The sequence below is a fragment of the Sinohyriopsis cumingii genome, chromosome 15 (genome assembly GCF_028554795.1).
Source record: "Sinohyriopsis cumingii isolate HCF-2022 chromosome 15, ASM2855479v2, whole genome shotgun sequence".
NCBI classification, from domain to species: Eukaryota; Metazoa; Mollusca; class Bivalvia; order Unionida; family Unionidae; genus Sinohyriopsis; species Sinohyriopsis cumingii.
In genome coordinates, this window is record NC_142975.1 from 118,562,558 (window position 1) to 118,575,236 (window position 12,679).

General features: G+C 35.4%; 1 long non-coding RNA gene across 1 annotated transcript in view; it reads left to right on the top strand.

The window, feature by feature from the left end:
* Positions 1 to 6,506, top strand: part of LOC149782570 (uncharacterized) — a 194,474-nt gene extending 187,968 nt beyond the window's left edge. Inside the window, exon 6 of the long non-coding RNA XR_016414386.1 lies at positions 4,626 to 6,506. This is a non-coding gene — a long non-coding RNA (uncharacterized LOC149782570). The remainder of the gene's footprint in view (positions 1 to 4,625) is intronic.
* Positions 6,507 to 12,679: the final 6,173 nt, after the last annotated feature.

Consider the following 12,679-nt stretch of genomic DNA (forward strand, 5'->3'; position numbering starts at 1 on the left):
ATGCGATGAAGTATCAACAGCAGTATCAGTGTTTGATCCAATTTCACGAAACAAATTCGTTTACCTAAATGGTCCTGGCGGTAGTGGTAAAACAACACGAGCAATAAACTTATTTTCAAACTCTGATATGATCGTGTTGACTCCAACTCACAGATTAGCGCGAGAAATAAAACAACGTGGCGTTAGTTCTTGTACTTATCACAGTTATTTCAAATATAGTGGTGGATTGTGGGATCCGGCTCGAATGGGAAATAAATATATCAACAAGATTATAATATTTGATGAAATTTGCACGGTAAATTTAGTTATGTTAAAATTATTCCTGAGTTGGCTAGAAGAAAAAAATACTGCAGTAATAATGTGCGGCGATCACGGCCAACCTGATCCTATTGATGGTGAATCTCCTCACAGGTGGCTTAGAAATTTTGTAGATTATTATGAAGAAATTGACGCTGATTATAGATCTAATGATATTTTACTAACTGAGTTTAAAAAAATGATTCGATTGCAACCTAATAAATTTCAATGTGATGTGATGAGAAAAATAATTGACGAAACTTCGATGGATAATTTTCTAAATTTGTGGCGTCCAGATCATTTGATCGTTGCTAGCAGAAAAATTATTCGTGATAATATTCAAGAAATACTATTTAAGCTTCACTGTGAGAAATTTCCAACGTTGCAGGTGCCGTTGTGTTATAGGCCAACTGATACTAGAAAACAAAATATCAATGTTATTTTGCCATGTGGAGAAGAAAAAATATTAGTTTTGAATGATATTATTTTCGTTGATATTAATCTTGTCAATGATGCAATAAACGCAGAAAGATCGCCATGGAAACTCGGATACGCAGCAACGATACACTCGTCACAGGGATTAACAGTAGATAGTCAAGTTTGGATTGTTGATGATAGAATTTCCTGGTCAAATTTAGTTTATCTAGCTGTGTCTCGAGTAAGAAAATTATCTCAGTTGGGTAGGATTAAATTTCACATTAACGACGATGGTGGTAATTGAGTATCCTTTGGTATTATTTGTAATTCTTCTTTGGTAAATCCGCGTTGTGGCGCTAGTGAATCTAGAAAATAAATCGCTGGCCTTCCTGATGATCTTGTTACAGCTGATATTTTATGTGTCGTAACACTCCAGTTTGGATCAGTTGCTCTTTTTCTGCCACCCTCGGCTTCTCCCTCCTTATATAAATACCTTACAATAACGCTACCTAGCACAGGTGGAATAGTAGAATCTCGCTTTAGTGGTATTTTTGTTTTTGTAATTGCAATTGCGGGTTTCATTGATATCGTTCGTGTTACTTCATTATTTAGCGCGTTAATCACGTGAGGTAATCTTGTTACCCAATCGTGAGATCGTTTATCTTGAATAAATTCTCTCGCGTACTGATATCCGAATAATCGTTCTGCAAGAGTTTTATTGAATCTCTCAACGATAGCTTGATTGTGATGAACACCTACAATACCGCGACGGATTTTAACATTATTCTTTTTCATCAGTGAAGTAACCGCGCCAAGAAATTCTCGACCTGGATCAACCTGGAGAAGCTTCGGCCATGTTAATGGAGATCGTGAATAAATTTCGCTAAACGCCTTAGCAATATCTGTTGCTGTTTTATTCGATAACGGTTCCGCTTCCTTGTACCTACTTGCAATATCAACAACCGTCAAAACATATTTGTATGTAACTCCGTCAACGGTATCGTAAGGAAGAAACATAAGATCAGCCTGATGGACTTCATTAGGGACGCTGACAGAGAAACTCGCATATGATATTTTCTTAGGCGGAGGAAGATAAATTTGCCAAACTGCTTGCCTCGATAGCCACGATTCAGCGACAGATTGCTTTACTTTTGCTGCCTTAGCAAGTTTGTCTATTGCTGATTTTCCTTTCCAGAATCCTCGCGGAGAATAATATATTTGCTCCATTATAAATTACCAGCACCTAGTACTAATTTACCTTTCATCGCGCCTTTTATTAACCAAGTTGCCAATTTCTCTTTGAAATTTTTATCAGGAATAGCATCTATTGCGTGAATTAATTTAATATCAGCGAGATGTCTTTGTTGTAAATCTCCGCTACGATATGCAAGATCGTGATAGTAGCATGCGTTATCGATGGCGTTTACTGGATCCTCGCCAGGATTTGGTTGATTATTATCGTTAAGTCTTATATCTAGCCTTGTACCAGGTCCGCAGTAATTATATCCTGGTAAATGTTTCTCTCCGGGATATTTCGCCCAGGGAGCTCCAGGCAGATTTGTTAAGGAGGTTGCGATGTCTCCTCCGGTTCTACTTTTTTTTTTACAAATCTAAACTTAATTGTCTTACAAACCGCACATTCTCCCTTGATTGCATTCCTGTTGTTGCGCGTGACAACTTCGATTGGATTTAGCGTGGCAGTTCGAGTACGACACTTAACACAATATGAATCCATAATATTCTAATAACATGAATGTAATTGATTTTTCAGCCACAAAGAAACGCGAGCAAGTGAAACACATCGATGCATTACCAAATTCGATAAGAATGATAATCATTGGACCATCTGGTTCTGGAAAAACGCAATTGTTGCTAAATTTGATAATGAGATGGTTAAAATGGGATAAATTATATTTAGTTGCGCCGTCTGTTGATGATCAGCGATGTTATCAAGTACTAAAGGAATTTAGCGATAATACTGAGGATGGCACAATAGAATTTATAACGGATATCAATGAGGCTCCATCAGTGGAAAGTTTAGACGGCGATACTAATAATCTTGTTGTTTTCGATGATGTGATGCTGGATAAGCAAACTAACCCAGCTAGGATATTCTCGCGTGGCCGACACAAGAACACCGATGTGATTTACGTGACGCAGCGATATACGCAAATTCCGAAGGTTATTAGAGATAATTGTAATATTTTATCAGTTTTCAATGGCGTTGATACTCACACGCTGAGGAATATTCATCAGACCTGGTGCAATGGCGACATGGACATAAATAAGTTTAAAAATTTCTTTAGTCACGCTCAGGCAACTCCGCACGGTTTTGTCACGATTAATCTTCATGATCCTCGTAGTAGATATCGAATCGGTCTTGATCAGATTTACTCATAAAATTGCAGTCGGAATTTGCAATGCCAAATAAATTTTACAATACCCCCCCCAAAAAAGATGCCATTTTTTTTATGCCTGAAAATGCAAATTTGGGGGGAATTTTTCGGATTATTTCGCGTAGGAGGCTTTATTTTTGAATTCTGAGGGTTCTACGGAAATTATTTGTCTAGAAGGGTTAATTTCGTCTGTGCCAGGGGGTCTGTAGAACTTCCCTGCTGCTTACGTTTTGTAGAAGTATTACTTTCGCCTGATTTTAAATGATTAGAATAAGTCTATAAGGATTTAATATATTTTAAAAGACGTCATACTGGCATAGTTGCAAATTTATTCTCTGTGGATGAGTGCTGTGTTCATATTTAAAGCTGTCTTTTATTAGTTCAATCTACAAAGAATACTCATCAGTGGTTCAACGGTAATATTGGACAAAAGTAGGCATGGTTAAAATCTAATTATGTTGGTTGATTGTGTATCTCCATGTGAAGGATTTGTGATAGAGGCTGATACTTTGTACAACGGAATAATTGAAAAGGGATTGTTTCGTCATTTGGAAACGCTTTTTATTGTTGCTATGATGGTAAATATGGTGTAGAGTTACAGGCGAAATGAGACTTAAAATCATGATTTGACTGACCTAGGATAGCGTAGTGAAAGTAGTTCCCTGTATTTGATGTTTGAGTTGTTTTCACGGCATGAGGTACTGGCGCTACGTCACAAAATGTACTAAGAGAAACCACGCATTTGTGAGGCCGGCATGCATTTGTGAAGTTGTGTTGAAAATGTGATATTTGTGGTCATGCATTGATTAGAGAAAAAAATTATTTATACTCTGGGCGCGTTAGAATTTCCTCTAGACATTGAGTAGTTGTCAAGAAGTCCTAAGAAGTAAGGGGGAAACGAGTGACTTCTAGCAGGGGTATGATTTTCTAGGTAAAGAGAGCCATCTGGTTATTTCAATACTTCGGTATATGCTTGTAAACGAATATTTCATTTTAATGGTATAGAAAAATGAGCGAATATATACCTTTCATTACACGTTTGAAATTTATATTTCTCTTTTTACAACTGGATTTCAGCAAAACAAAAACAGTAATAATAATAATATATCAAAAGTTATGTATCCATTGTATAGAGAACATGTAGTGTACCGTGTTGTTGTACAGTGTCAATTTTGGTTTCAGTGAAAGATATAATAGTTTCCCTGGTATGGACACATGAAGAAACGATAAATAGGAGAATTTAATCACGATCAACATTATTACTTATTGTCCATTAGCAACTCTCCTCAACTACTGGGATTGATTTTGAAGTTAATCATTAAAAATGCAATTGACGGATTACTAAGAAATACCACGCCTTCAATCATATTGCATCAATTGATCACAGGCTGTTGCTTTTTTGCCACATGATCTCGGTCCCAGTATCTCTCATTAATTAGGCAGGAATCTATATTTTTTGTGTATATATAGTCAACATACGACAATATTCTACCAAAATCAATCTTTTACTTACAGTGACCACCTCTTCAGACTTTTGAACAGATAAGCGACATGGATTATCCCCCTTTTATAAACTCCTGCTAGGACGTTTGCACAAGCCCTCGGTTTGGATCCCATATGGTGAAAACTATGTTCGTTAGTCCTGTCTGAGTTGTTGTTGTTGTAGGGTTTAATGCCATTTTTCAGCACACGATAGGCTATACATGGCGGCCAGTATTAATGGTGTCCTGTTTGAGAAAAGACGTGAACCATTATGTCCTCGTGACCCTGCAGAGTCAACAACGACGACGAATTGGAAAATAAGAAAAAGAGAAAGAATGAGGATGAGGAAGAGGAAATCATTTATGTACATAAATTCAGCGAGTAGATATTGAAACTGAAACAAACCAATGGTGGGTCCTCCCAAACGATTAGTATCAATACTTTCTAATGTTACATAAAACAAATGATGCAAGAACAAGTGTCCAGGAAATTCTCTCCAGCTAACTCGAGACTAAATTCTTTCAACTTTGTCCTTATTTATGTACATTTGAATTTTATTTCGAATATTGTGGTTATGATACAGCATTCGAATATGCAACTGTTGGGATTTACTGGTGAATATATGAAACATCATAATATATCCATTTTTTATTTTATTTTATTTTTTAGACTTAGATATCAAACTTGTCACTGTATTTCAGAGGCAACAAACACAAGAAAACCAACTGTATAGAGTACACACGTTTTAACAAAACGTGAATTGTAAAAAAAAAGAGCTTCCTATCTTTAAACATTACAAAGAAAAGGGGAAAGTGTAAATTTATCAGTCTTGATTTTGACATTAGCCAAATTACCGTGCCTTTTATAGATTGGACGTTCTGCACAACACGCATTATATTGGAGAACAAAAACTGTGTATCGGATCTACTTTCATTTCAAAGCGGTATCTGTTTTCAATAGATTCAATATTCAAAACGACCTGTTTGATTTTTTTTTTGTTCTAAATGTCATGCCAGGTTCTTCTGTAATTTTCTTTGCAATTTGTTTCAGTTAACTTTCTATTACTGTTCGAATTATATCACACATGTGCAACAGATTCAATATGATTACAGATCAGATTAACATTTAATGATTATTTTTCATCATTTAATATCAATCAAGTCGATTTTTATTTTTTTATTCATTTTTGAAGGAGGCTGATTATAACTTTTATTCAACTCGTGCATTAGTGTTACACCATTCATTTAACGGTAGTATTAAATTAGGACGACAATGCATTGCGCTTGAAATTCTCAAGTCAGCTTGAGATACCTTTTGGCGTACCCTGTAAATCAATCCTAATGATTTGTTGACGCAGTACTACTGCATCAATCGCGGCAATTTCAACGATAGTAAGAGAAACAGTAGTTATATTGTGGGATATGAGACCGCATTTACAGATAAAAGTTCCCAACCCTTAGTCCCTTTCTAGCTCTTTACGACCTTTTCCCGGTAGAAACTGTTTAAAATGCACGCATCTGTGATTGTAAACAGCACTGGACCGCAAAATCTTGCAGCTTCGGTAATCAAGGTTGGTCGCCTTGATCGGCGATTACGCTATCGTACATCTAATGTAGGCATATTGGTTTATTACTTTTAGCTCATATTGGTCACGGGTGTGTCTTCAGCCAGCCAGCAATCGATACTTCTAAGAATATTATTGTATTGGCATTCGTTTAATATAAGTTGTACGGGACTAATATAATCTATTGTAGAGTTGGCACTGAGACAAGGAAATCATAGTCATGGGGTTGCACCATCACACGAGGCTGTATGGAGACTGGTATATCCTTGTCTCGGTGCAAACGCCAATGTGGAATATTTTTCTCACCGGATATTTTCCTTTAACTTTAAAGGAACTCTTTCATTTTTGCAATGTAGTTAACACAATTAACACGTACAATATTCATCAGTTACTGTTATTTCTTCACATTTTTCTATGGTTCGTTCGGTCTTATAATGTTCTAATGAAAATAAAAATAATTCTATCCGTAGAATCTAACCGTATTTACTGCATATACACCCGCACATCCCAAACAGCAACAACTTAAAAGTTACAATCGTTATATGGTGTAATATATTACATGAGGTTAAGAGTCACGTGCAATTGTTTTGTTAACATGGTACAATAATACAAATATGTTATTGAGGGTTATGGCGTGACGTGTCCTTTCGAAGCGCACAATTTTCACGTGTGAGAAAATAACAACATAAAACTTTTGATAATATTGAGGTATTATCACATTTAATAGCTGGGAGTAATGTGAAATTAATATTAGATGATTAATATTCCTTAAATGAATAATTTATAACTTTCATCAGTACTAAGTTATATATTATATAGTAAATAATGATACGATACTGGATAAACAGTTCTAACGAAGAGTAAAATGTGGAACAATTGACCATGCGTTGGATTGTTCATGGGTAATTAGAGATCTGTATCACTATCGTATATAGCTCTCATTTTCTTCGGCGGAGCTGAAACTGTGACATACTGGTGTTGTAATTGATACTGATTGTACAATTAATCCCACCCACCCACACACATACTTAAGACCTCCCAAACACTGTCACAACATGACTGAGACAACCAGAGATAAGAAAAGTAAGGTTAGCAAAAACTGAATATTTCTGTGCCGGATGTGTAAGAAAGTTTAATGAAACAAATAAAGTTCGTGCGTGCCTTTAAATCTCAAAAACGAATTTAAATTACATTGATTAAGGTCCCTAGCAATCAAAGTTCGACACCCAGCCTATGTAAAAACGAATGAAAATGTTGTAGCGGGAATAGCCAATTAATAATCTGAGACATTGGATTGCCACATTAATGGAGGTCAAGATTAAGTGAACAAGACGTGTGCATCATCAGAAATTTAAACTATAATGTCTACAGAAGAAGAAAAAAAAAAAAACAGGCTACGGATGGAAATTTTAAAATGGATTCGTGTTATATAGGAATAAGAGCTGGGGAGCATTATGTATCTTTGCCGACACTGCTAACGTTTATGTTTTCGTCTTCCATGTATAAAAGTTGTCCATGGGCCAATTATATTCTTCTTTGATAATTGGTCGAGTTGCAAAATGATTAAATTTCGGTGTAAATTACACTACCAGCACGCATAATTCTTCGCAAGAAAGTTGGATTTGAAACAGCTACTGAGTGTTCTAGGATATCGTTTGGCATCCTATGAGTTTTTTAGGAGCATCAAATTCAAACCGACGTAACTACCATTTACCAACTGAGGTCACGTCTATCGGATGTATGAAATTATGTGCAACAACGTAATGTATTAGCATTCCTTTAATTCGCAAAGAAATACTTTCGAAAAGCACAACTTGATGGGAGACTTTTCTTTTGTGTGAGAATATTACATTATATATTTACAGCAGAATACAGGCTGAGACCATGTAATATGGTAAGTAGAGTAGCAACAGAAAGGCCAGGTATGGAACGTTTGAAAAGATCTACATGGCAATCAGCAAGCACAAAGCGAAGCGTTCCATGCTCCAGAAAGAAGTACGTCTTGTAGAAGAGGAAGAGTCGTGTTAAAGCTGTCGGCTATTGGAAGAAGGGGATTGACTACGCTGGGAATTCCATTAATTATGTTATTGTTGCTTATGATTTTCCCAAGAACTTGAACACTCAAGAAAGGAGAACATTTACTGTTTACCCATTTAATACTTTTTTGCTTACCCATTTAATCTTACATGCTTGATCTAGTATTCGATATAGCTTTTCAGTCTATATTTCCGTATCATACACCCAGATTTGAACTCAGTTCTTTGAATTTCATTGATGCAGTAAAGCTACATATATTTAAAAAGCGTAAGAAAGGCGATATCTAAAAAATACAAAATTCACATTCGTGTTCTTTACTGAGGCTGGAGAAAGAGCTCGATTGATTTGGTTTAACAATACGTCTCGACCTGACGGCCTCGACGTATTCCTACGCCATAGCAAACTCGTTCTTACCGCCGACTCAGAACAATGCATGTCTGCAGTTAGGTGTATAAATGATTGAACTGACCTTCGGTAAATCTGCCGAATTCCCGTCTCCTAAGTGACTATGTCCCATATATAGGCCCGAAACGAGCAAATGCGCTATTTCAAAATGGTAGTCAGTACAGTCAGTGCACTGAATATGAAGGCAATGAGAACGGGTGCAATATCGCTGGATTTGGTACTTAGAAAGACGTTTGAGCTTAGACCTGTTTTTACTGTATCAATAAAAATCAGATTTAGATTGCTCATTTTTCAAATTGTGAATTATAAAATCTACGGATTATTTTCACAATGCTTATATTGGTGTAAATATGGTATCAGCTTATTTGACAATGTTGCTTCATTTGCCAACGATTTTGGGTTTGCTTAATGTGTGGTCGGGGGTAATTTCTTATAACCTTTGGAGTGTAACATGTATTAAATGTTTTCATCAATTTAGCTACTGCTGAGCGCAACTGTGAAAATAAATTCGCACCATTATAACACCCCTTACCAATATTGTTCTGTGAATTCGTTATTATTTGCTTCAACACAAGGTATCCATTCTTTCTCAAACGAGAGCACTTAAGCACCATACATGTTTCTTTGATTTCCTGTGCAGATATTAAAGTTTTAATCAATGCTCACGAATGGGCAGTACATTATCGCCAATTACCTCAGCAACCTGAACTTTTACCATACATGATATTATTTGCAGTCCTACTTATCGGTAAGAAGAAACAGAAAATAATATTTGACCCTCTTTGATCTTTTTATATGTGGAGTATAATACATTTTTGACATTCTTAAATATGCCTATTGACGAGGAAGTCGTTTTACTTCAAAATCTTTCCTTTGGAACACATTTGATTCTGTTCACATAATTAATTTACGGAGTATGAATCCATTATTCTTCTCACACAGCATAGGCAATATACAGTTGCTACTCGTACAACAATATAACGAACCGTTGTTAACTGTAAGGATGAAATAGTTATATTTCAAACATATACCTGACCATTGCATATATTGCACTCATAGTTAGGTCCTACCCAAAGAGACAGACCGATTGGTTTCAGGCTGTCCACTATAACGTGTAAGCAAGCTATCTAACAACTATTACGTAAGACAAAACCAGACTGGACATTAATTATCTTGAGTGGGTTCAAAGACCCAATTTGGTTCGCGTAACTGGCCTTTTTAAAAGCATTTGTACGTATTTTTCTCTATTTTATTTCTGAAATTTTAGCAGAAACTTTGAAAGCAAAATTTCGATTAATCACCACAGGTTGACAAATGAATTTTGATAGGTATATTTATATTATATTGGAAAAAGCTGATTAGTCTTTCGTGCCCTTTTGAAAAAATTTCATCTTTTACACGTTTGAAACAAATTCAGATATGGAACTATTTGACATAGACATTGTAAGGATGATTATCCTAAACTCACTAGAGGTAGACAAATGGAATTCATAAGCATACATATAAAATACAAACGATTTTATTAAAATTTGAAGCACTTTATTATTAAAACTATTTTTGGCCAAACCTTGTTGCTATCTACATCGTAATCAAGAAATTAACAAAATACAACTATTTAGCCAAAAGAGGTCAGATCAGATATTTAGATCCGATATTGAGTATGTCCTAAGATCTCTTAGATTCTTTTCGAGTTTGTCCCTATGTTTTAATTTTAAACACCTATTTAAAATGTATAATGAGAGATATTATTTTTAAGAAAACCATACTTTTATGCTTAACCAGCAATTACTTAATGGTAGACAAAAAATGTTTTATAATAATGTGTAGACGACCTGAGTAGGTTTGCACTCCATTACAGCAAATTTTCAAGTTTATTGACATTTGCTAAATAAATATTTATGGTTTTTTTTTTGTAAAACTAAAAACTCTTAGCTCAACATATAAAAAATACTTGATGAAGACAAGGTATACATGTTGACATACATATGTAGATGACTTCGTGTTGTTAGAGCAGTTTTTCACATACTTTAGTTCTAGGCACAAAACGTTTTTCTTTTCCGTGTATCAAGTACCAGTATAACAGAACGACATTAACATGGTTGGTAGGGTGGAGACATGTTTAGTCTTTCAAAAACAAGTCCCTTTAGTTTTACCAAAGTTAGATAATATGCTCTGCCAGACGAATGCATTACAAAACATTTGAAATGCAGGTCTCGGTTTTGCATGGCGATCAATTGATGAAATCATGGTTCAAATTTATATGTTCACTACAAGCTACATACCACTCTGAGGAAGTATGCATTTAACTATATCAAACGTCATTATTTTACCTGTAGTCTTTTGAAAGGTATCAATTAAAGTTAGAAGGCACACATGCTATATCGTGCTGTGACAGCATGTTTTTAATGTATCTCAAAACTGGTAAACTTTTGATTTCAGAATTCAGTTTAACGTGCTGGTGTAGAAATACCAGTTGTATTGAATAGTGCGTGATGGCTGTGTTGTTCTTGCTGAATTAAGTAAAATATAGACGCTTTTGTGTGGCAATTTACATTTTAGGCAGTGGGGATCGTTATATCTACTTGATCAAACTAAATAAGGTCTATTATAACTGGCTATTTAAAAATTTGATTTGAAACATGCGTTTTAACGTGTGGAGAAAAATATGACGGACATAACTGAAGCGGCAAGTGATGGCATTGATGTGGGTGCCAATTTTTTGAGGAATGTTGATTTTTTAGGCAGACGACAATGTAAACAATTTTGCTATGGGGAAATCAATTTTTTTTATGCAGTGGTAATCGTGATCGTGACTATATCGAAATGAACTGAGCGAATGATAACTGGTTAGCTTACCGCTCAAATGTTGACAGTGATGAAGACTTTGATGTTTTTACACTAACTTACATTTGAAACCGTAACTGCTCATAAATTCCCCCCGATTTGATGTTTGAAGGGACCATGATTGAACACTACGACGAAGTTTTACCTTGTCAATATATTGATCTGAAACAGGATTTACATCGTAGACTACATTTAGTTACAACAATTAATTTGTACACAGAACAGGATCACTGACCTACGGAAGTAATATGGATACCAATATTCCAACTATGAAGGCATTTATAGGTTCATGTACTTGCATGGGTGTTTTAAGTCAATGGTTATCACCTTCAATATTAACAAAACTCTGGAGCTGGGACTATCCTCGAACGCTGCTGGCAAATAGTGGATTATTTGGCTTTTATATATTTTCTAATTGACAGCCAAAAACACAACTGCTCGATGGTTCACAACGCGTTCTTTTACACCCATAGAATCTAACCGACCGGAAATCAAACGAATAAAATGCGTTTGGATCTCGCGGTTGGTAACATATAGCGTATGTGGAAAGAACAAAGCATACATGAATAATAAGCCAATGAGCAACATGCCCAGATGTAGGCAAATGTAAACAGCTCTGGCACTGAAAGAACAAATGACATAATTCGGCCGAAGCAGGTAATTGAATTCAATAATAAATTTTGTCAATAGGATATTTTACAGTATTCAGGGTTGCACAGTGCGAACATAATGAGCGTTTCACAGATTGGTGAATGGTTGGTACAAATCTCGAAATTGAACTATATACATGCACGATAACACCCCATAGTAAATATGACCTGGCACGGCACAGCATAGCTACTTTGAATATATTCAAATACATCACTTTAACAAAAGCCTATAGTTCATTGTCGAGGGTTTTTCCAGCGCCATGGAATGTCCTATTTGTTTAAGATCCTCCGAATATCTAATAACTCGAAACATTCAATAATGCTTCAATTTCTTCCAGTGTAATATTAATATTTTGATAATTTTCAAAATCCATTTTCATGTGCAATATCAAGTTCCAGTCACGTTATCAAGCAATAAAATCGTCCAGTAAATGCGTTTTAGTTTTCTCCAAATATTCATAAAGTGTGAGTCATCATTATTGGGTCGATATATATTAATGAATGTAACACTCGTCGCTTGAGTCGTAAAGCCAAGTAACAGCCGAGTTTATCTCCCTTGTGTCTATTTATGTTCAAATCAGAATTGT